The 23723-nt window shown below is 39.2% G+C and overlaps 2 protein-coding genes across 5 annotated transcripts in view; one reads left to right on the top strand and one right to left on the bottom strand.

Moving 5' to 3' along the window:
* Nucleotides 1-16553, bottom strand: part of LOC130293472 (reticulocalbin-1-like) — a 100846-nt gene extending 84293 nt beyond the window's left edge. The window contains exons 1-3 of one of the 4 annotated variants that reach the window (XM_056542189.1): nucleotides 16458-16553; nucleotides 14669-14971; nucleotides 13318-13420 (exon numbers count right to left, since the gene is read on the bottom strand). The gene's annotated coding sequence lies outside the window, so the exon portion shown is untranslated. Of the gene's footprint in view, nucleotides 1-13317; nucleotides 13421-14668; nucleotides 14972-16235; nucleotides 16395-16457 lie in introns of those variants that run through there. The other 3 variants (XM_056542191.1, XM_056542190.1, XM_056542193.1) reach the window with 3 other exon arrangements.
* The window catches only part of LOC130293474 (paired box protein Pax-6-like), a 72080-nt gene continuing 52314 nt past the window's right edge, over nucleotides 3958-23723 (top strand). The window contains exon 1 of the mRNA XM_056542198.1: nucleotides 3958-4090. The gene's annotated coding sequence lies outside the window, so the exon portion shown is untranslated. The remainder of the gene's footprint in view (nucleotides 4091-23723) is intronic.

Here is a 23723-nt window from a genome sequence, read left to right as displayed (position 1 = left end):
CCTTTGGGATAGCTCCAGTGACCTCCTTTCCCTTTATATCCTTTGAAAGGAAGCAAACTTTCTCTCTATCTATAGTGCCACCTATAGGTTGCTACCCTGTAAGCCAATGTTTGACTCTTATAAAATGTTTGATTCTTATAAAAGCCTTAAAATATGACTAGGCATGACTAGAGATGCCCACCTTAAAAGAACAACATTTTTTATTTTGTTTAGGTTTTTTCTGGATAGGGAAATCTTTTTTCCTCTCAGCAGCCTGTTCTAGAATTTTTTAAAGGACCCGGCCAAAGACAAGATTACCCTGGAAGGGGATGGCACAAAGCTTAACCTTAGAGGTAGAGTCACCTTGCCAATTTTTAACCCATAGGGCCCTTCTAGCAGAGTTAGATAAGGCGGTGGCTTTTGCCGCAAATCTAATGGATTCCGCTGATGCATCCACCAAAAAGGCTGTGGCTAGTTTTAACAGTGTAATGGAAGATAACATATTTTCTCTAGATGTTTTATTGAGCAAATGGCTCTCTGACTCCTCAATCCATATAAAGAGAGACCTGGCTACAGTAATAGCCGCAATATTGGGGTTGATTAAAGCCGAAGAGGCTTCCCAGGATCTTTTAAGAAGACCATCCATTTTGTGGTCTAGGGTGTCCCTAAGCTGAGCCGCATCCTCAAATGGAAGCGCAGTACTTTTAACAACTTTAGAAAGCTGCACATCAATTTTTGGAGGTTCACTCCACAGATTTACTTCATTAGGGTCAAACGGGAAACGATTGCGAAATTCTTTAGGTATCTGCAAGCGCCTCTCCGGAACCTGCCACTCACCTGTGATTACGTTTTTTCGGTTCATGATAGCATAAAAACTCTTGTTTTTTTGATGTTTCAGACCAGCAAACATCCTGTCCTGGACAGACATAGGTTCTGGATTATCTATTATATTCATGGCATCTCTTACAGCAGTAAGATATCTGTATCTTCAGAAGAAAAAATATATTTTTTATCATCCCTATTAGGAGAATTATCTTGAATTTCACCCTCTTTTTCAGAGAAAGTAACACCAGAATTCAAATATTCATTAGAATCCGAGTCTTCGTCCAAAACAATAGCAGTTTTTTGCTTTTTTGGTGGAGGAGGTTCAGGAACCGGCATATCAAAAGTAGCGGGAGCTGAGGCAGTGCAGTAGCTATGGCAGACTGTACTTGCTGATTAATAAGTCAACCTCATCCATAAAGGAAGGAGATTCTTGGAAAACAATTCTGTCAGTGCAAGCTTTACAAAGGGGTTTAGGATGGGTATCCGGTAGTACCACAGCACAGATTCCACATTTTTTAAACTTAGATTTAGACTCCAGTTTTTTTAGAGGATTCTGTTTCTTTTGATTTCATCAGGGCCTCCTTGTCTCCCTAAGTGGAAAAGGGAATACCCATAAGAATCAAAACTCTATACTACTTAAGAAAGTAGAATATAGGGGAAAAAAGCAGCATAGAGCAAGGCAATATGGTGCTAACCCCATAGAAACCGCTGCTATAGAAAACACCATGTGATACATAAGAAAAAGCAGCACAGAAAGTAAGTGAACCCCCTAAGAGTCGGCTACTCACGGTTACAGCCGATGCTGAGTGCTCCAGATGAGCAGAGCGGGGGCAACAGACACATCCATGACTTAGAGGGATGTAGCATGGAACAGAGGAACAATATATACTCCTCTGTTCAAATTTGGTGCCCCTGGAGTCAGACGCCTGTGCCCCGGCAGCATGGAGCCCGAAACAGCCAGGGAGCTCCAAAGAGAACAGAGACTGGACAGAACAGGAAGGGTCCAGGAGGCAACAACCCGGAGGAAGCACGACCCAGTGCAGCACGGGGGAGGGAGATGCCAGCATGACCGAAGCCCCGCTGCCTGGAAGCCCCATCCAGAGTAGAAACCAGCCCACCAGAGGTAAGAACCTCACTCTCCGTGTATGCTCTGAGGAACAGAAAACACTGAGGGGTGGATGGGGAGGGGCCTATTCAACCTCTCTGTGTTTCCTGTTCCTATTAGAGCTATAAGGGATAATCTTATGGCGGTGCTGTCATGATGACGAAGTGAAAAAGTAGTCTAATATCAATGGTAATGCACAATGTTTTTTCCCAAGGTACCTATGGCACTCTGATATAAGATGGATACGTTTCAATGCAACAAAAATTTTTAAGGAAGTAGTCCAGCCCATCCTGAGTGGTCTTACTGCTGGATGCCCTACAATTTGCTGATAAGGGTGGGAGCAGTGTCGACTTCTAGGCCCTTCCTTCATTTGTGCAGAACATATATACGTCTTTGTGACAGGATTATTTTGGAAATTATTATTTCCTTTTCAGTGAAACATCAAGTTTCATGATAATGGGGGTTCCGCCTAGTGGGTGGAGTCTTACAGGCTCCATGGGAAAAAGTATGCAAACTAGCTCTCCTTTGAAAGGAAGCAAACTGTCTCTCTAGTGCCACCTATAGGTTGCTACCCTGTAAGCCAATGTTTGACTCTTATAAAATGTTTGATTCTTATAAAAGCCTTAAAATATGACCAGGAATTATTAGCCAAACCAAACACTACTTGAAAAATAAGAGATGCCCACCTGTAGATAGCTGTTTTGGGGTTCTTGTAGAGCACTCTCCCCTCTTTTGGAGTGCTTCTTTCTTATTTGGTGGAATCTCCAGTTTGGCTAATATTCCTAGTCAAATTTCAAGGCCCCTATATGAGTTAGACATTGGTTTCCAGGAGAAAACAACATGTATCCATTGGCACAGTGAGTCTTAGGTCCCTTTAACACTGACGTTGTGCCCCGTCGGAGAACGCCCGTCAGACACTTTTTTATTTTTGTGCCTTAACTGACATTCTTTTTTATGGGGCACAACGGAAAACAATGGGTCCCGACAGATCCCATTTACTATTATGGAGTCCATCGGGCGCCGTTGTTTTTCGGCGGGAGTAGCAGGAGGAAAAAACATTGCATGATGTATTTTTCCTCCCGTTATTCTCCCCAGCTTCCCCGATGGACGTCACACTGTTGTGTCAAAACTGCAGTGTGAAAGAAGCCTTACAGATGCAGGAAATAATCTCATTGGTCCAGTCCCTTTGGCCGTTTCTGTGAGCACCATCAACTTTGACTGGATTGGCAGAGTTGAGGTCATACCTAGGCTCTGGTGTAAGAGATTGCCCAAAAGCTATATAGTGTGAAAGTGTCAATCACACATGGGCCCTGGAGGTCATAGGGCCAAACAAAACCTCTGCCACATTAGAAGACACCAGTATTGTATGCGGCACATGGTAGATAGGATGCCCTGTTGGAGTTGGGGCTCAGAAGCTCCAGTTACCCCTCTGACATGGCCATCTGTGACCTGCAATGGTAAATCTTTCTTGCACAGATCATTATATGTTTTCTTTGATTTGATATTATGATAGGAAAAACAGTTTAATAGATCACATGTTCTATTCAAGTCATAGCAGGTGAACTATTAACATAAAACCATGTGTTAAAAAAAAGATACAGAAACTCAGACTTCCGCCTATGAAGCCATCTATTCCGAGTGAGTGGTTCTAATGGTGCAGATGACATTCTGTTGTGTTGTCCTAAAGCTCCAGGCAGTGATCGGGCCAGGATTGTTAGCGCTTAAAGGTGGATGGAAAACAACAACATTGTACCCTTGTCTGCATGCCCTGCAGATCACGACAAGGCTCTTGCTGCTCTCATAGGCACTTTCATGATAATATTTTACATCCTGAATGTCAGATCCCCGTCCCAGAAGCTGTGTTTCATTTCATCCTCTCCGGTGAGGCATCCCAGGTGACTGGCAGAACGAGAAGACCCACACACAGCTAGGAGAACAGATTTGTGCTGACACAGATTGTGACCATCCAGCTGTATCCTGAGTGCTCTATACATTATATATTAAGAACTACTCAGGCACCGAGCAAGTGTACTTATGTAGGAGCAGAGCAAGCTGCCACATCTGTAATGGCAATCCCTGTCTGACAAGAGGAAGACAATGGACTAGAAAGAAGAACACCACTCAGAGGCTATGATTCCAGCTCAAGAACATCATCACTTCCCTACCTGCTCTGACACAATGGTATTATATGTATGATAGGCAGTGGCATAACTAGATTTCATAGGGCCCTATAGCAGAACAAGATGGGCCCCCGCAAACCAATGACAGGAATTAAAACAACAGCATAAGTAGAAGTAAATAAAGGTATGGATAAAATACCAGATTGTGGTGGCCCAGTTCAGGAGTTGCACTCATGTACCCTTGCTGCCCTGTCAGGCAGCCTCCATACAGTGACCCCTGCCCCCCCCCCCCCACCCCCCGCACCTGTTCCTTTGTATATCTGCTTCTATTCTTGTTATATAGAGTATTGCATATAAATGTGCTATGCCTTTAAGACCTGTTCTCATGTGATCGTAACCCAGTGAGGTACCAGAAACCATGTGACCTATAGGACCCCACCAGAGTCTCCCCCATATTAGCCCTGGGTGGAGCGTCTTCACTCTCTTTCTTTTAAAGGGGTAGTCCAGTGGTGAAAAACTTATCCCCTATCCTAAGGATAGGGGATAAGTTTGAGATCGCGGGGGTCCGACCGCTGGGGCCGCCTGCGATCTCTCTGTACGGGGCCCCGGCTCTCCGCCGAGATAGCGGATGTCGACCCCCGCACGAGGCGGCGGCTGACACACCCCCTCAATACATCTCAATGGCAGAGCCGGAGATTGCTGAAGGCAGCGCTTTGGCTCTGCCATAGAGTTGTATTGAGGGGGCGTGTCGGCCGCCGCCTCGTGCGGAGGTCGACACGCCCCTTTCCCGCGGGCTGTCGGGGCTCCGTACAGGAGATCGCAGGGGGCCCCAGCGGTCGGACCCCCCCGCGATCTGCAACTTATCCCCTATCCTTAGGATAGGGGATAAGTTGCTCACCACTGAGTCACCACTGGACTACTCCTTTAAGTCTTTGCTGAGTTGCAGTAAGGTCAAGTCCTAGGTGTGTGTCTGGAGTCCTAAAGTCTACCACATAGCCATGGATCCTTAAGTCCAGTACCCCACAGGTCAAGTCAAAGCCTGGTAAACTACAGAGGGGGGGGGGGGGGGGGGGAGTCATTGTCTGCCATAGTCAAGTCAGTCCAAGTCAATCTGTCTTCAGTCAGTGTGGCTCTGCAGCAAATTGGCCCAGTCCACCATAAGTCCCAGAAAGCCCTGAGGTCTCTGAAGTCATTGGTCACCTCCTTGGGCCCAGCCAAGCTGTATAGACTGTTACACCTGTCTGACTCAGTAAAGCTGCCGTTGTTCCGTAACTTGACGTCAGAGTCATTATTTGCGCCCGTGCCTAGCCCAGGATCCAGCAGTATACCTTCGGGTGGTGTAGAGGATAAACCACGCCATTGCGTCACGAACACATGGGTTTAATGCCATCTGCCCCTAGGGTAATTCCATCTGCCCTCATCACACCTTCACCACAAGATAATGCACATGATAATGCTGGAGCAGAAAGCTATTAATATATTCCCCTAAGAAAAGAACAATGGGGGAGATTTAACAAAACCTGTCTAGAGGAAAAGTTGGTGAGTTGCCCATAGCAACCAATCAGATCGATTCTTTTTTTTATTTTTCAGAGGCCTTTTCAAAAATGAAAGAAGTAATCTGATTGGTTGCTATGGGCAACTCAGCAACTTTTCCTTTAATCTCTGAGCAATGTTTGTCATTGTTTTGATATTTAGTATGGCACCCATTGGTGTTCACAGTGTATATACACATGAACATACACATCCACCTACTGAGCTGATTGCTGGTGGACGCACATGCTCAGTCATTCTGCTTACGGACAGGTCACATCATAGTGATCCTCTGTTCACTGCAGGGCCACCAATAAAAATAGCCTTGCCCTGCTTGTCAGGGAAAGAACAGAGCCTCTACAGTATAATGGTTTTATAGCTAAGAAGACTCCATCTGCTGGGAAAGTAAGAATAGACAAAATTGTCGGCTGCCAGAGGGAGAAGGAGACTAATTCAGCCCAGCATTCAACTCAGGCAACCCGGATTAGCAGCGGCACCAAAAATGATGCTGTTTTTTTCTTATAGATGCTGCAAATTACTTCAAAACAGCTAGGAACAGCATTTTAATGACTTCCAGTACTTAAAGGGACAACCCCTTTATTACTGACTTTATACATAAGCATTCATAACCTACCATGCTGTGATACGAGTGTGACTGTCATTCATGCTTATCTGAACACCTCCTAAGCTGCAGCTATCTTCTAGTACTGTAATCCTTCCTCAAAGCATCTGTCCACTCATCTCCATCCTACTATATAAATTAGCTAACTTGCACAATCTACGCAAAGGAGTACTCTGGCGAAAATTAACTTATCCCCTTTCCAAAGGATAGGGGATAAGCAGCTGATCACGGGGGGGATTGGGGTTGGGAAAACCTCTCCAATTCAACAAATATTAAAAAGAAGCCAACTTGTGAACCTTGTATCTTGCGCAGGTTTTTCTTGGCCAGTATGGCTTATATACTGTTGAACATTTTTTTTTTTAGCTTTCGGTACAATTGCATCATTATATGGTACTTTATATATATTGTTCTGTGCATCTATGCTGCTTCACTGTTAAAGGATATTGGTATATCATATGATATTTAACATGGTGGTTTTTGATGCAGGAGGAGTATGTTTCTGTGTGTGATACTACCATCATTATATCCCCATGATATATAAATATGAATTATCAGGAGTATCACACTGATGACTTTATCATCTCAGTCCATAACATAGTGGGTTAAGTTGATATCACACCATATAGGTGTTTTTCTAGCACTATTGTCTGCACTTTAACACTATAGGACTGATCATGCCTGATTTTGATATATATGTACTTATAGCCTGTTACTATAATAAAAAAAAAACACTTTTGACATGTTGCCCAGACATGTTAAAAGTGTTGATCGCATTGGGTCTCACTCCTACGACCCCCTGTGATCGCGAGTTATAAGCCGGGGAAGTGCACGGCATCATTCTTAATTTCCTGGGCTGGCTGCCAGATCTGACCATTTTGCTGCATAGAATTTATAGTGAAAAGGTTGGATTTGAGTGACAGCCAGGCAGTAAACTTCCCTAACTTATAACTTGTGATCACAGTGGGTCCTAGGAGTGAGACTTGATGCGATCAAAATTTTTGACATGTCTGGGCATTATGTAAAAAGTTTCTTTTTTAAATGGGCTCCCCCCGCAATCTCCTGTACTGAGCCCCAGCTCTCCTCTGGAGTGGTGAGTTACGGCCCCTGCCCAAAGCAGGAGCCACCACGGTTCCTCTATATATCTCAATGGGGGAGCCATTCAGCTATCTTTGGCTCTCCCATAGAGATACAACCGGGCGGGGGTCATGACCGCTGCTCCAGGGGAGTGTCAGGGCTCCGTACAGTAGATTGCTGGGGGCCCCAGCGCTCTAACCCACGCCATCAAAAACGTATCCCCTATCCTTAGGATAGTTTTTTGTCAACATGCCCTTACACCATTTTTGAAACAAATATATATATATATATATATATATATATATGAATTCGGGTAGAAAACAGACATGGTGCACATCTACAATCTTGTATAATGATCTAATTGCTTCTCAGCATAATATCAAAAACTAACAGGTTGTTAGTATACATTTTTGATCAAAAAGTACAAGCCCACTCGCCACGTCAAGGCCACCTATTTAGAGTGGGTCCCTAAATAGGTGGCCTTGACGTGGCGAGTGGGCTTGTACTTTTTGATCAAAAATGTATACTAACAACCTGTTAGATTTTGATATTATGCTGAGAAGCAATTAGATCATTATACAAGATTGTAGATGTGCACCATGTCTGTTTTCTACCCGAATTCAATATATATATATATATATATATATATATATATATATATATATATATATATAAAACTCAACGTGTGTGTATGTAAGTGTGTATGTTCCAGCATCACGTCCAAACGGCTAAAGATATTAACATGAAACTTGGCACACATGTTACTTATATGTCAGCAACAAACAGAGGATAGGTGATTTAACCCTTACTCACAACCTTACTCGTGATAGGAGGTCGTGATAGGAGGTCGTGATAGGAGGTCGGGATAGGAGATCGGGATAGGAGGTCGGGATAGGAGGTCGGGATAGGAGGTCGGGATAGGAGGTCGGGATAGGAGGTCAGGATAGGAGGACAAGATGTGAGGACGAGATGTGAGGACGAGATATGAGGGTGGGATAGGAGGTCGGGCTATGGGGTTGGGATATGAAGTCAAAAGCTTCCTCCTTTGTTTATTTTCCTCCCCAACAAGGATTAGGAAGGAAAAACCGGGCAACGCCGGGTACTCAGCTAGTATGTATATATATATATAGGGAGAGAGAGAGATCCCTTAATAACATTAAATGGTGCACTGACTTTCTAACGTGGTCTTTTTCTGTGAATCGCTGATGCTATATTGGCTGTCACTTTTTAAGTAACCTTCACACCATGTTTTTGCCATTTTTAAAAGGCAGCAGAACTGATTCCCATTTTTATAGGTGTGAACAAAGCCTTACACACTGTCATATAGTCTCATCACAGTTAGAACCTGGTACCAGAGGACCTTGGCAGTGAAGAGGGGTTTTACATAAATCCTGTTAAAATGGGAAAAAAACAAAAACAAAACATCTGTATTACATCTATGTGACATTATGTGATATTTATGTGACTGTTGGCAATAAGGCTGCAGGGCCCCTTGGATGCTGAGCCCAGAGGCAATGATCACTTCTGCATCCTGATATAGGGTTTGTCCCCATGTACCACCTGTCCACAGGATAAGTGATACATTAAGGGTTACTCTGGGGCCCTCACTGATTACAAGAACAAGGGTCCTGAGTCCCCAGTCTAAGGCTAAGTTCACATCACAACTAAGCTTAGTCCCGTTTAGGGTCCATAGCACAAATGACAATGCCAGGTAACCACAGAACCCATTGACTTGAATGGGGTCTGTTGGGTGTCTTTTATTTTAGGGGAGTTGAGTCCACGAAGTTTTCTTCAGTCAACTCTGGGGGTCATATTCAAAACTCTTCACATCAAAAATGTCGCGTTTTGCGCCAAAATTTTGGTGCAAAAAAGTATACATCAGATATTCAAAGTGTTTTACATGAGAATTATCCAAGGTTTACACTAAAGTGGGTGTGGCTATGTAAATTTCAAGTTTTACATGATATTTTCAAAGGGGTGAGAGTCCATTTTACATCAAAAATTTCACACCAGCTTTTTGCTAGTGTAGAAATCACAGAAATGGTTGTTTTTTATTCTTTTTTTGGGGGGGGAAAGGTGTTATTTAAAAGGGCATTCCAGGAAAAAACTTACTGGCTCCAGAAAGTTAAACAGATTTGTAAACTACTTCTATTAAAAAAATCTTAATCCTTCCAATAATTATCAGCTACTGAAGTTGAGTTGTTCTTTTCTGTCTGACAACAGTGCTCTCTGCTGACATCTCTGCTTGTCTCGGGAACTGCACAGAGTAGAAGATGTTTGCTATGGGGATTTGCTTCTACTCTGGACAGTTCCCAAGACAGGTGTCATCATAGAGCACTTAGACAGAAAAGAACAACTCAACTTCAGCAGCTCATGAGTACTGAAAGGATTAAGATTTTTTAATGGAAGTAATTTACAAATCTGTTTAACTTTCTGGAGCCAGTTGATATATATAAAAAAAAGTTTTTTCCTCGATAACCCCTTTTATCAATTATTGAAAAACAAATAATTATTATTGGGAAATGTTTTTAAACAAAATTAAAAAAAAATTCATTTTTTTTTTTCATGGTCACTGCACCAGTTTTATATATACAGTATTCTCTTGTCTGGGCACTAGTAATCATGGAATATTACACGAGATACTTTGGCCAGAATTTGCAGAATTTGCAGTACGGTTTTTAAACCGGTGACAAAATCGTGGTCAACCACGGTTTTGACTCCGGTTTAAAAACCGCACTGCAACCGCATACGTTTCTTTTAACATGGACGTCAATGGGAAACGCACATATATACGGTTCCATACGGGAAAAACGTATACGTTTTTACTTTGCACATGCGCATTTGAATCCTAAAGTCCCCACCGAAGACCCCTCCCATTAAAAATGGACATTTTCAAAAACGTATGGGTTTTCTTTCTATAAAAACTGACGGAACTGTATGCACTTTTAAAAACAGTATACTGTTTAAAAACGCATACGGTTTACTTTTTTCCATACTGTTCCATCTGTTTTTTTGCCATGCGGTTTTCTTTAGAAAAACGGATTGAAAACAGTATGGCAAAAACGTGGTGTGAACCCAGCCTTAGGCAAAAAAACGTATACGACCGTATCCGAAACCGTATGCATAGAGAATGCATTGTAAACCGTATTCCAAATGTTGTGCACGGTTGCATCCATTTAGCCTCGGATACGGTTTTGCCGATTTTTCAACCGTAGGCAAAAAGCTGTCGACCACGTTTTTGCCTCCGGTTGGAAAACTGTATGCGAACCGTATGCGGTTCTTTTAACACTGTTGTCTATGAGAACCGTACACAGAATTTCAGAATACGGTTGCACACGGTTTTTCTAATCCGTTTTTGGAGTTGACACATGCGCAGATTGGAATTTCAATAGAACAATAGTAACTTTATTAAATTGCTGGAAAACTCATTCCAACAAAATAGCAAAAACTGATGCAAACGGATAGAACCGTATGGGGGAAAAACTGTATACATTTTAATTTGGAGTCATACGGTTGCATACGGTTTTTGTCATATGTTTTTTAGCAGAAAACCATATTCGGTAACCGTATTTGAAAAACGTGGTGTGAACCCAGCCTAACACAGTTTTTCTTTTTTTTACCTTTAGTAGGTAAAGTAGGACCTTTGTACAATACCAGATGGGCATTGTATTGGTGTTATAGCTATATTGCATTACTGTTGCAGTTGTGTCTGCCCATGCTGAGGGGATATCAGAGTATGCCCGGGGGAAGCATATTTCCTGGCATGGAAATATTACAGTCACGTAAAAGGTGTATTTTCAATAATTGCACTAATTTTCAAAATTGTGGTTAAAACGTGGCAGATTTTTAATTTTTTTTAAAAGGTGCGGTTTTGAAACAATGACAATAAAATGAAAATGAATAAATAAAGGGTCAAAAAGCCATAAAAATAATACACCCTTAGACCCTTAAATGAAACAGTAATATTCTCTAATACATGAAAATAGTCCCCTCCCCCAACTCAATTACGTGTCATAGTCAGTGAAACAGTTAATGCAGGTCAGCTGTTCTCCAGGGTCACAGCAGCAGATGTCAAAAAATCATGGGCGCCCCTTATTATTGCAAATGCTTATTCAGGGGGAAGTAGAGTTGTAAAGCTAATTAATAAATCTGGGTCAAGACTCAGCCGGACACGTATAGGTCACCGAAACATTTTGTCGTTTAAGACAAAAATAAATAAATAAAAAAAATTGCTAAAAATTTAAAAAATAATTCTCTAACTTTCAAGTCACTACGAATTTATTTTTGTCGATGTAATCCTATACAATATTTAAGAATACCAGCTAATTTTTTTTCCACAATAATAGAAATCTTTTCAAAATTGCGCATAGATCACTCACGCCCAGGCCTCAAAGATATACACATTAAAGGAGAATCTAGGAATACAAAAACAGAGCCAGTTTCTTCCAAAAACAGCTCCACGTCTGTCCCCAGGTTGTGTGTGGTATTACAGCTTGGCTCTATTTACTTCAATGGAACCTAGCTGCAATACCACACACAACCTGAGGACAGACGTGGTGCTGTTTTTGGAAGAAATGTTTTTCAAATCCTGAAAAAATACTTTAAAGGGGTACTCCGCTGGAAAAAAAAATTTTTTTTAAATCAACCGATGCCAGAAAGTTAAACAGATTTGTAAATTACTTCTATTAAAAAATCTTAATCCTTCCAGTACTTATCAGCTGCTGTATGCTCCATAGGAAGTTCTTCTCTTTTTGAAGTTATTTTTTGTCTGACCACAGTGCTCTCTGCTGATACCTCTATCCATGTCAGGAACTGTCCAGGTCCCCATAGAAAACCTCTACTGCTCTGGACAGTTCCTGACATGGACAGAGGTGTCAGCAGAGAGCACTGTGGTCAGACTGGAAAAACAAATTCAAAAAGAAAAGAACTTCATCTGGAGCATACAGCAGCTGATAAGTACTGGAAGAATTAAGATTTTTAAATAGATGTAATTTACAAATCTATTTAACATTATGGCATCAGTTGATTTAAAAAAATAATGTTTTCACCGGAGTACCCCTTTGAGTCCTGAAACATTGCCTAATGTGGAAAAAAAGGTTGATATGAGATGGCGATGCCAAGAATTAGAATGGTGTCTACGACTTCAGGCTTTCTAGTCGTGATGAAGGTTCACCAGTCCTGGAGACCACTAAATTAGAAAATGCAGACAGGGAGAATCCCTAAAATCATGAGAGTCATGAGACCTCGGGTAAGTGTGGTTATGGAAAGGTGTTGAGATATTGAACCCAACCTGTCCAAGTCAGAATTTTCCATTTTGTCTAGATTTTAATGGAAACATTTTGATAAGATGAAGAATAACAGATATCTAAAAAGTCCCAAAATGTAAAATGGAAACTTTTTGTTTTTTCTGGATTCCGCAGCAGGCAATGGAAGTGAATGGGATAGATAACATAACAGAGACATTGATGGTCCAACATGGTAAACTGCTGTCACAGAGCAGGTATGTCTCCATTCTGTGTGCCTAACACCGTTGGCTGGCAGAGGCATTTTGCCCAATACTGCTGCGTGTCAAATACAAGACCGCATTTAGTGATTATGTATTTGCAGCCTGGTTTGGACCCTGACGAGAGTTGACAACCCCTGCCAGAAACCTTAGTGGCTCTCTCTTCACCCAACAGACCATGGCTGATATCTGCGGACTGCTGTATTCCTTCCTCATCTTCTATCCCTTTATTACTCTTTCCTCTGCCCTCCCTTCCGCATGCATTCCCCTACTACCTCCCTTTTTGTCTCTCTCTTTCCCCCCCCCCCTCTCCCACCCATCCCCCAACCATTCTGTAGAATTAAGTTCAAACATGACATTAATGGTTAGTACAAGTGTCACCAAGATGAACCATCCTGTTGGTTTTTCATAGCTCCCAGAACTTATTTATTCATTACTGCTTCAGAGTGGCACAGTCATTTGGAGCGACTGCCAGCTGTGGGTGAGGAAGACCCATATGTGTGTGGAGAGCACGGCGGGTCCAACTCCAGAACTTCAGCCGCCAAAAGGTGATACTTACCCTGGATCAGACCGGGGGCTCAGTGGGTGTGTGATTCGTAGTGTTCTTGTTAGCAACTATTCTCTTCCCAGTAGGTACTTGTGATTGTTGTCTGGAGATTTGCCTAACATAGTGGAAACCAATTCAGCAAATATTTTTTGGGGCCTGTATATACAGATTTTATCGTTCTAATACCACTTTTTCTTTAATTTTGTTTTCTTTCTTTCTAACTCAATATACCTATATAATTAAAATCTAAATATATTTAGTATCTATCTATCTATTCATCTAGTATCAAAATAACTAATATATATCTATTCATACCCATCTATCGATATTTCCAATATCTAGCTATTATCTATCTAGCTATGTATCGTCTATTATCTATTAATTTATTTATTTATCTAATATCACAATATTTAAGATGTATCTATTTCTTATCTATCTATTCATCCAATATCTATCTAATATGTATATCTATTTATCTATCTAATATCTATATATTTATATATCTATCTAATATCTATCCCTCATATCTATCTGATTATCTATCTATCTATCCCATATCTATCTATCTATCTATCTATCCCATATCTATCTATCCCATATCTATCTCATATCTATCTGTCTATCTCATATCTATCTATCACATATCTATCTATCTATCTATCTATCTATCTCTCTATCTAACTCATATCTATCTCTCTTATATCTATCTATCTCATATCTATCTATCACATATCTATCTATCTCATATCTATCTATCACATATCTATCTATCTCATATCTATCTATCTATCACATATCTATCTATCTATCTCATATCTATCTATGTCATATCTATCTATCTCATATCTATCTATCTCATATCTATCTATCTATCTATCTATCCCATATCTATATATATAATTATCTATCTATCTCATATCTATCTATCTATCTATCTATCTATCTATCTATCTCTCATATCTATCTCATATCTATCTATCTTTCTATCTCATATCTATCTATCTCTCATATCTATATATCTATCTATCTAATCCATTGTTTCCCTACCATAGTGCCTCCAGCTGTTGAAAAACTACAACTCCCAGCATTCCCGGACAGCCAATGGCTGTCCGGGTATGCTGGGAGTTGTAGTTTTGCAACAGCTGGAGGCACCCTGGTTTGGAAACACTGATCTAATCTATCTATCAAATATCTATCTATTGATCCCTATACCTGTTATTAAAATACTTACATTTATAGATGTATAAATTAATATGCATTTATTATTACAGTTTAACCTGTAGTTATTTTTGAATTATTGTATAGTGATTGTTGTCTTTCTTCTGCTTCTGATTATAATAACACCCCCATGACACCTCCTGACCTTGAGAGTAGAGCAGGTTGGGTGCTGCACTGTACAGAAGTTTATGGGAGCCCGGAGCTCTTTCCTTCCACCCGATACAGTAATTGGCTGCTCCTTATGACGGCCATGAGATCCTTGGTCTAAATTGCACTGATCTGCACATAGGGATGGGAATAATACAAGTGATTGTTGTTGCTGCCCAGTGGCCATGTGGTTGTTGGTTGATGAGCCTGGCTGAGGTCTGATTGACCAGAGGCGACTGATAATGTGTCCTGTGCCCTGAGACTCAGAGGAGCTGACAGGCTGGATGAGGCAGGTAGAGCTCTGTGATGATGGGGAAGTAGACGCATTATTAGAAACTCAAGGTTTTGATTTTTTTTATGTTTTTTTTCTTCTTTTACATTTTTTCATGGATTGTGCTAAAGTTATTTATAAAGTGCTGCGGAATCTGTTGGTGCTATATAAATAAATATTACAAATAATATTATTATATAATATATTACTGTTTCTAACATCTATCTATCTATCTCAATGTATCCATTATCTATCTATCTATATCTATGTTGATTAATCCATTACCTATCTATCTATCCATCTAATATCTACCTGTTATCTATCTAGCTCTCCCTATCCATCTATGTACCTATCTTTCTAACTATCAATGTACCTATCTTTCTAACTATCTATGTACCTATCTTTCTAACTATCTATGTACCTATCTTTCTAACTATCTATGTATCTATCTCATATCTATCTATCTATCTCATATCTCTCTATCTCATATCTATCTATCTATCTATCTATCTATCTCATATCTATCTATCTATCTCTCATATCTCTCTATCTCATATCTATCTATCTCATATCTATCTATCTCATATCTATTTATCTCATATCTATCTCATATCTATCTATCTATCTATCTCATATCTATCTATCTCATATCTATCTCATACCTATCTATCTCATATCTATCTATCTATCTCATATCTCTCTATCTGATATCTATCTATCTATCTCATATCTATCTCTCATATCTCTCTATCTCATATCTATCTATCTCATATCTATCTATCTCATATCTATCTATCTCATATCTATCTATCTATCACATATCTATCTATCTATCTATCTCATATCTATTTATCTCATATCTATCTCATATCTATCTATCTATCTCATATCTATCTATCTCATATCTATCTCATATCTATCTATCTATCTCATATCTCTCTATCTGATATCTATCTATCTCATATCTATCTATCTCATATCTATCTATCTCATATCTATCTATCTCATATCTATCTATCTCATATCTATCTATATAGATAGGTTTAAATGATGTTGGTATTAAACAATGTTTGTCAGATGATTTATTCCACTATACCCCACTACATCCATATACACTTAATGTTATAATATTATATACATCCGGTTAGTACTATACAGTATATGAATAGGGATCAGTAGAGCAAATGACACAAAATATTTAGACTTTTTGATTAATATGTTTTTTTACCATGGTTCTCTATTAGTAATAATTTATAAAGCAGAACAGATGTATCAGATCTGTTGGGTCACCTACCTCTTCGGAGCTGCCTTGTGTGTGCATTTAGGATCACAGAGGAAGTTCTTCTCCAATTCTCTTTAAATGCATGAGATGAGCTGTACTATATGTGTGAAACTCCGATCTGCTACACATTCACGGGGACACATATACTTCACCATTTTTCTTTGAATCTGGTTTCTTATTGGTCAAAATAATGCAGATTGTATTAGTTGTAAACTATATGGCACATAGACAAACCTGAATGTGGTGTAAAGTTACGGCACCATTGAAGTATAAGGCAATAGGGAAATGTTCCAGCCATGATGGGGTTTAAGAAGACTTGATGGAAAATTTGCAAATCTGCAAAAAAACACAACAGAAAGCGTCATAAAATGAGAGTCATATGATGTCACCACAAAAATAAGAATATGTTCTCATGCTGCGCATTTGTTGCAGATTCTCCCAATTATATTTAATAGAGAACTCATTGCGGGTAAATATTCCCTAAGGGTCTATTCACACGTACGTAATTCTGCGCAGATTTTCTGCACAGGATTTTCTGCTGCAGATTTCATTGTAAACTAAATGACTGAGCACAGCTTGAAATCCTGCGCATCAAATCTGCGAAAAAAATATCATTATACACATTACACAGGTATACAGAATTTTTTAGAACTACCATTCTATAGTATTGTGCCATTATTTAGTGATTAACCCCTTAATGTTCACAATGTGTCATTAGTCAGCGGGGCAGAAGTATTGAATATTGAGTGAGCTCGGCTATTGCATGACAGCAGAGCTCAGAAGCAAAGAAACATTGTATCCTTGTAGTTTAACCACTTCGATGCCAAGGTCAAATTGTGATTGTGGCATCTAAGTGGTTTCTGTGCATTTGTCACCCCCCTCGACGCCTGGGTGAAACAATTTCTGGAAAGCAAATGGGTTTCCATGGCAGCAGGGGCCAAATAAAGGTCCCTAGGTATGCCATTCATGTACAACTGCGCCTCCGGCAGGGCCAGATATGAAGCTGATATACTACCGTAGTAGTCCAATGTATTATATGAGTGATCAGGAGATTGCATGTCATAGTCCCAAAGACTTACAAAGACTTATAAAAAGTAGAAAGTAAAGTTTTGCAAAATATAATTTTCTAAATATTAAAAAAAATTATTCTTAGAAAAAAAATTAACAAAATAAAAAAAACTCAATTTTTGCTTTACAAAATAATTTTCTATATAAAACTTAAAAAAAAATAAAAAATAAACATATTTGGTATTGTCATGTCCTGAACTAAAAAAAATCTATCTATTATTTACCCCACATGGTAAATAAAATAAAAAACTACCCCAGAATTGCTGTATTTTGTTAATATGCCTCCCCCAAAAAAAAAAGAAAAAAAAAAAGAAAGCAGTCTAAAAAAGTACCCCAATATGGGGCCAATAAAAAAAAAGTACAACTCAGCCTGCAAAACAATAATCCCTCATATGTTAAAACCTCTTTGGAAAAAAAACTGATAAAAAAGTTGTATGCGCTCCTAAATGGCACCTCGATCAGTCATAACATTAAAGGGTTAATCCGGTAAAAACAAAACAAAAAAAAAAAACTTTTAAAATCAACTGGTGCCAGAAGGTTAAACAGATTTGTAAATTACTTCTATTTTAAAATCTTAACCCTTCCAGTACTTATCAGCTGCTATATGCTCCACAGGAAGTTCTTGTCTTTTTAAATTTATTTTCTGTCTGACCACAGTGCTCTCTGCTGACACCTCTGTCCAAGTCAGGAACTGTCCAGAGCAGGAGCAAATCCCCTATCCTGCTCTGGACAGTTCCTAAAATGGACAGAGGTGTCCCCAGAGAGCACTGTGGTGAGACAGAAAAGAAATTCAAAAAGAAAAGAACTTCCTCTGTAGTATACAGCAGCTGATAAGTACTGGATGGGTTAACATTTTTATATAGAAGTAATTTGCAAATCTGTTCAACTTTCTGGCACCAGTTGATAATTTTTTTTTTTTCTACCAGAGTACCCCTTTAATGGTATGGCTGATAGAGGTTAAATGTAGAACAGATTTAAAGGGGTTATCCAGGAAAAAAAAACTTTTTTTTATATATCAACTGGCTCCAGAAAGTTAAACAGATTTGTAAATTACTTCTATTAAAAAAAATCTTAATTCTTGCTGAAGTTCAGTTGTTCTTTTCTGTCTAAGTGCTCTCTGATGACACGTGTCTCGGGAACCGCCCAGTTTAGAAGCAAATCCCCAAAGCAAACCTCTTCTACTCTGTGCAGTTCCCGAGACAAGCAGAGATGTCAGCAGAGAGCACTGTTGCCAGACAGAAAAGAACAACTCAACTTCAACAGCTGATAATTATTGAAAGGATTAATATTTTTTAATAGAAGTAATTTACAAATCAGTTTAACTTTCTGGAGCCAGTAAAAAAAGTTATTTCCCGGAACACCCCTTTAAGCTTCTTTTTCTGAACTATATCACTCAACTGACCTCAGGTTTAATCTGTTTTAGTGTTTTTACCAACTATAAATAGAAGTAATTTACAAATCCGTTTTATCTTTCTGGCACCAGTTGAAAAAAATAAAATAAATAAAATAAAATAAAAAATTCACCGGAGTACCCCTTTAAAAAAGTACAACCCATCCTGTAAAAAACAAGCCTTCATATAGGTATGTTGACGGAAAAAAGAAAGAAAAAGTGGCTCTTGGAAGGCGACAATTAAAAAAACGAAGAAAATTGCTCGTCTATGTAGATATAGACATATGCGCAGATGGAGCATTATTACTGTATACCGTATATATTTACTTTACCATATTTCCCTCTATGCTGTATACTGAAGCTGTACGGGGTATTAGGATTAATAAGAAAGCTATTATGTTACAATGTAGATTATCACAGTGAGAATTAGGGATGAGTTAATGTGTGAAATTAGGAATTTTAATCCGCCCCATTAAAGGCAATGGGGGTCGGAATGCCGTTGTTTATAATGGGGAAAAAAATATATATGTTTTTTTGGGGTTATTCTATTGCTGGCACCACAATAGGCCTTTTAGGAATAATTTCGTAGATGAATGTTACTAAGGATCTCCCGCCGAGATGTTTCCTCCAATATGGAACATGAGCTGAGCGGTAAAACAGGGCTGCGTGGAAGCCATCATGCGGATTAAGTGGTTTATAGTCACAGTTTAAATCAGTATAATAAACACACACAATGGATCCTGGGGGCTTATATGGTCAGGAAGCGTTCTGTGTGGGGCTAAGGGAGGGGTAGCAAGCTTTTTGTTCTTTACGGATAACTGGTCTGCAACCTGTGGCTCTAATGCTGTTGTGAGACTACAACTCCCAGCATGCCCTGGCAGCCCGCGGCTGCCAGGGCACGCTGGGAGATGTAGTCTCACAACAGCTTAAAGGGGTACTCCCATGGAAATCTTTTCTTTTTATTTTTAAATCAACTGGGGCCAGAAAGTTAAACAGATTTGTAAATCACTTCTCTTAAAAAAATCTTAATCCTTCCAGTACTTTTTAGGGGCTGTATTCTAAAGAGAAATCCAAAAAAGAAATGCATTTCCTCTGATGTCCTGACCACAGTGCTCTCTGCTGACCTCTGCTGTCCATTTTAGGAACTGTCCAGAACAGGAGAAAATCCCCATAGCAAACATATGCTGCTCTGGACAGTTCCTAAAATGGACAGCAGAGGTCAGCAGAGAGCACTGTGGTCGTGATATCAGAGGAAATGCATTTCTTTTTTTAATTTCTCTTTAGTATACAGCCCCTAAAAAGTACTGGAAGGATTAAGAATTTTTTAATAGAAGGGATTTACAAATCTGTTTAACTTTCTGGCACCAGATGATTTAAAAAAAAAAAAAGTTTTAAACGGGAGTTGGAGACATCTCTACGTCATCCTACAGACAGCAATTTCTTTATCTTTCAATTTTTCTCTTTAGTGCGATACAGTTCCTAAACTCTGGACAGTTCCTAAAATGAACAGAGGTGTCAGCAGAGAGCACTGTGGTCAGATAGAAAGGAAATTCTAGGAACAACAATATCTTACTTCTTTTCTCTTTAGTGTGATACAGACTACATTCAATATTACAATACTTAAAGGGGTACTCCACTGGAAAATATATATATTTTTTTTAAATCAACTGGTTCCAGAAAGTTAAACACATATATAAATTACTTCTATTTAAAAATCTTAATATTTCCAGTACTTATCAGCTGCTGTATGCTCCACAGGAAGTGCTTTTCTTTTGAATTTCCTTTCAGTCTGACCACAGTGCTCTCTGTTGACACCACTGTCCATTTTAGGAACTGTCCACAGTAGGAGCAAATCCCCATAGCAAACCTCTCCTGCTCTGGGCAGTTCCTAACATGGACAGAGGTGTCAGCAGAGAGCACTGTGGTCAGATTGAAAGAAATTTCAAAAAGAAAAATACTTTCTCTGGAGCATACAACAGCTTATAAGTACTGGAAGGATTAAGATTTTTTTTAATAGAAGTAATTTATAAATCTGTTTAAATTTCTGGCACCAGTTGATTTAAAAGAAAATGTTTTCCAGTGGAGCACCCCGTTAAGCTTTTTAAATAGAAGTTATTTACAACTGGCACCAGTTGGTTTAAAAAAAATAAATGTTTTCCAGTGGAGTACCCCTTTAAAATTCGGTGGGAAAAAGGAGGTCAGATAAAAGAAAATGTTGTATGAAGGTTTTGCGGAGGACAAGTTGCTGCAAGGATATGCTGCAAAAAGTGTCTCCCCCTCTGGTGGACTTATTTATGATATTTTTTGTATTGGGTGCCATGTAATACCACCTTTTTCCTCTAGTGGCCGCTGCCTAAGGGGGAAATATGAGGTGGACCATGATGTCAATCATATGGCGATCATATCTGCATTGAATTAATGTAATATCAATTGAATGTGTTATATTTATCCATAGAAGGGCAGAACCTTCTACCAATGTTAACCATTTTGTAGGGGGTCATTTTTTTAACCATCAAACTCCAGATTTTGCACAAAAATAGTGTTTTTTTTAAGCAAAAAAAAAAAGTGACTTTTGGGGATTTACACCGCTCGTGCCAAATGGTTATCTATAGTGAGAGCAGTTAAAGGGGTACTCCAGTGGAAAACAATTTATTTTAAATCAACTGGTGCCAGAAATTAAACAGATTTGTAAATTACTTCTATTAAATAATCTTAATCCTTCCAGTACTTATCAGCTGCTGTATTCTCCACAAGAAGTTCTTTTCTTTTCGAATCCAAGATCTGTTAGAAAAAGCAAAGCAGGAGGACAATGTGAAAACCTTCTAGAGATAGATATAGAAAGGGGTTCTCAACATTTACAGCAGTGGATCTTCTAAAGCTGGCCATACAAATACGAAAGCTGTCGGCTCTCTCTCTTAATCCCTCCATACATATGAACTCTTGGCTTTGCTAAGCATTCATGTGCTCTGAATGGAGGGGGGAGGGTATGCAGCTGCCAGACAGCTATGGCGACTTATTACTCTGGAAAAGAGATAACTGAGAGCCTCCCCCTATACACATTGCCGGCTGGTCCCACTGATATTGGTGGATTTGGCTAATACAAGTCTAATGTGCAAGGGGGTAAAGATTTCTCTAGGCTGTAATCTGTAAGTAAAAAAAAATAGCATGAGGACAATACAAGGCCAATATCTCCTACAGATATATACGGAAAGGCTTCTTTACAGTTAAAGTTGTCAAACTTCTAAACTCAAATAAACTACATCAATGTTTCCTCAAAGCTAAGATCCAATAGAAAAAGAAAAAGCATGCAGACAATGTGAATATCCCATAGAGATAGATATACAAAAGGGTTATTCACAGTTAGAGCAGTAAAACTTCTAAAGACAAATACATTACATCAGAGTTTTCTCAAGGCTATGAACCACTAGTAAGAGCAGATGATAAGGACAAGGGGGGAGATTTATCAAAACTTGTGCAGAGGAAGAGTTGTGCAGTTGCCCATAGCAATCAATCAGATCGCTTCTTTCATTTTCCACAGGCCTCTTTAGAGGCCTGTGGAAAATGAAAGAAGCAATCTGATTGGTTGCTATGGGCAACTGCACCACTCTTCCTCTGCACAGGTTTTGATAAATCTCCCCCAATGTGAATATGCTAAAGACAGATAAAGAAAAGTGCAGATAAAAATATAGGAAAGTGTTCTCTGCAGTTAAAGCAGTTGAAATTTACTCCTCAAATAAATTACATAAAAGAGCCTCCGTCTTATCTAAACAACCCAATTCCATTATGCCTGCCTATGTGCGTACAATATTTCTAATATTACTAGTTGTATGAAGTGGAATTGCTAGATTTGTTTTTGTATAATAAGACATTTTACCTGAGTTTAAAGGGGTATTCCAGGAAAAAAAACTTTTTTTTATATATCAACTGGCTCCAGAAAGTTAAACAGATTTGTAAATTACTTCTATTAAAAAATCTTAATCCTTTCAGTACTTATGAGCTTCTGAAGTTAAGGTTGTTCTTTTCTGTCTAAGTGATCTCTGATGACACGTGTCTCGGGAAACGCCCAGTTTAGAAGCAAATCCCCATAGCAAACCTCTTCTAAACTGGGCGTTTCCCGAGACAGGTGTCATCAGAGAGGATTTAGACAGAAAAGAACAACCTTAACTTCAGAAGCTCATAAGTACTGAAAGGATTAAGATTTTTTAAGAGAAATAATTTACAAATCTGTTTAACTTTCTGGAGCCAGTTGATATATAAAAAAAAGTTTTTTCCTGGAATACCCCTTTAAGTTTTATTTTGGATTCAATTATCCAACACTTTCTAAGGTCAGAAAAATGCTGAATTATAGCCAACACCACATGCACAACATATAAAGATCTAAGTCAATCCCTGTCTGTTCATCTCAGTGACAATGCATGGCGTAATCTTTCTATAAGTTGTGCCTGTCGTATTATATAAGTGACTTGCACGTCTTCAGTCGCTCAGTGACTTGCACGTCTTCAGTCGCTCTGGTTAATGACTGGTTTGTGCTCTCAGACAAGGTTCTGTTTTACGTGGCTGTGATACATAGAATGGTGCATATGCTTGTGATGTTAATGAGAATCAGACCCAGAGGGTGATGATCTGATCTTACTGTGTGTTCTGGACAATCATAGCAGGGTCTGAAAACCCATCAGTCTGCAGTTTGCTTGAATAAGTGCCCATTACTGATTCCTTGATGTCTCTTGTCACATGGCTCTGATTTTTTTTGTAGTCTACAAAAAGTTTTCTTAGGTTTCTTTTTATTAGGCTGTTTTAGATTATTTAGTAGATTTATGTTAGAGTCCCCCCTTAGTACATGAGTACAGTGATCCCTAAACTTACAATGGCCTCAACATACAATAGTTTCAACATACAATGGTCTTTTCTGGACCATCGGAAGTTGAAACCAGACTCAACATACAATGTACAGACAGTCCAGATCTGTGAAACGTGTCAATGACCGTAAGAACTGACCAATCAGAATGGGCATTTGCTGGTAAAACCCCTGTATTACTGAAGTA

Source organism: Hyla sarda, chromosome 10, assembly GCF_029499605.1.
Source record: "Hyla sarda isolate aHylSar1 chromosome 10, aHylSar1.hap1, whole genome shotgun sequence".
Lineage (NCBI taxonomy): Eukaryota > Metazoa > Chordata > Amphibia > Anura > Hylidae > Hyla > Hyla sarda.
Note: the sequence above shows the minus strand (reverse complement) of the source record. Positions and strands in the feature narration are given on the sequence as shown.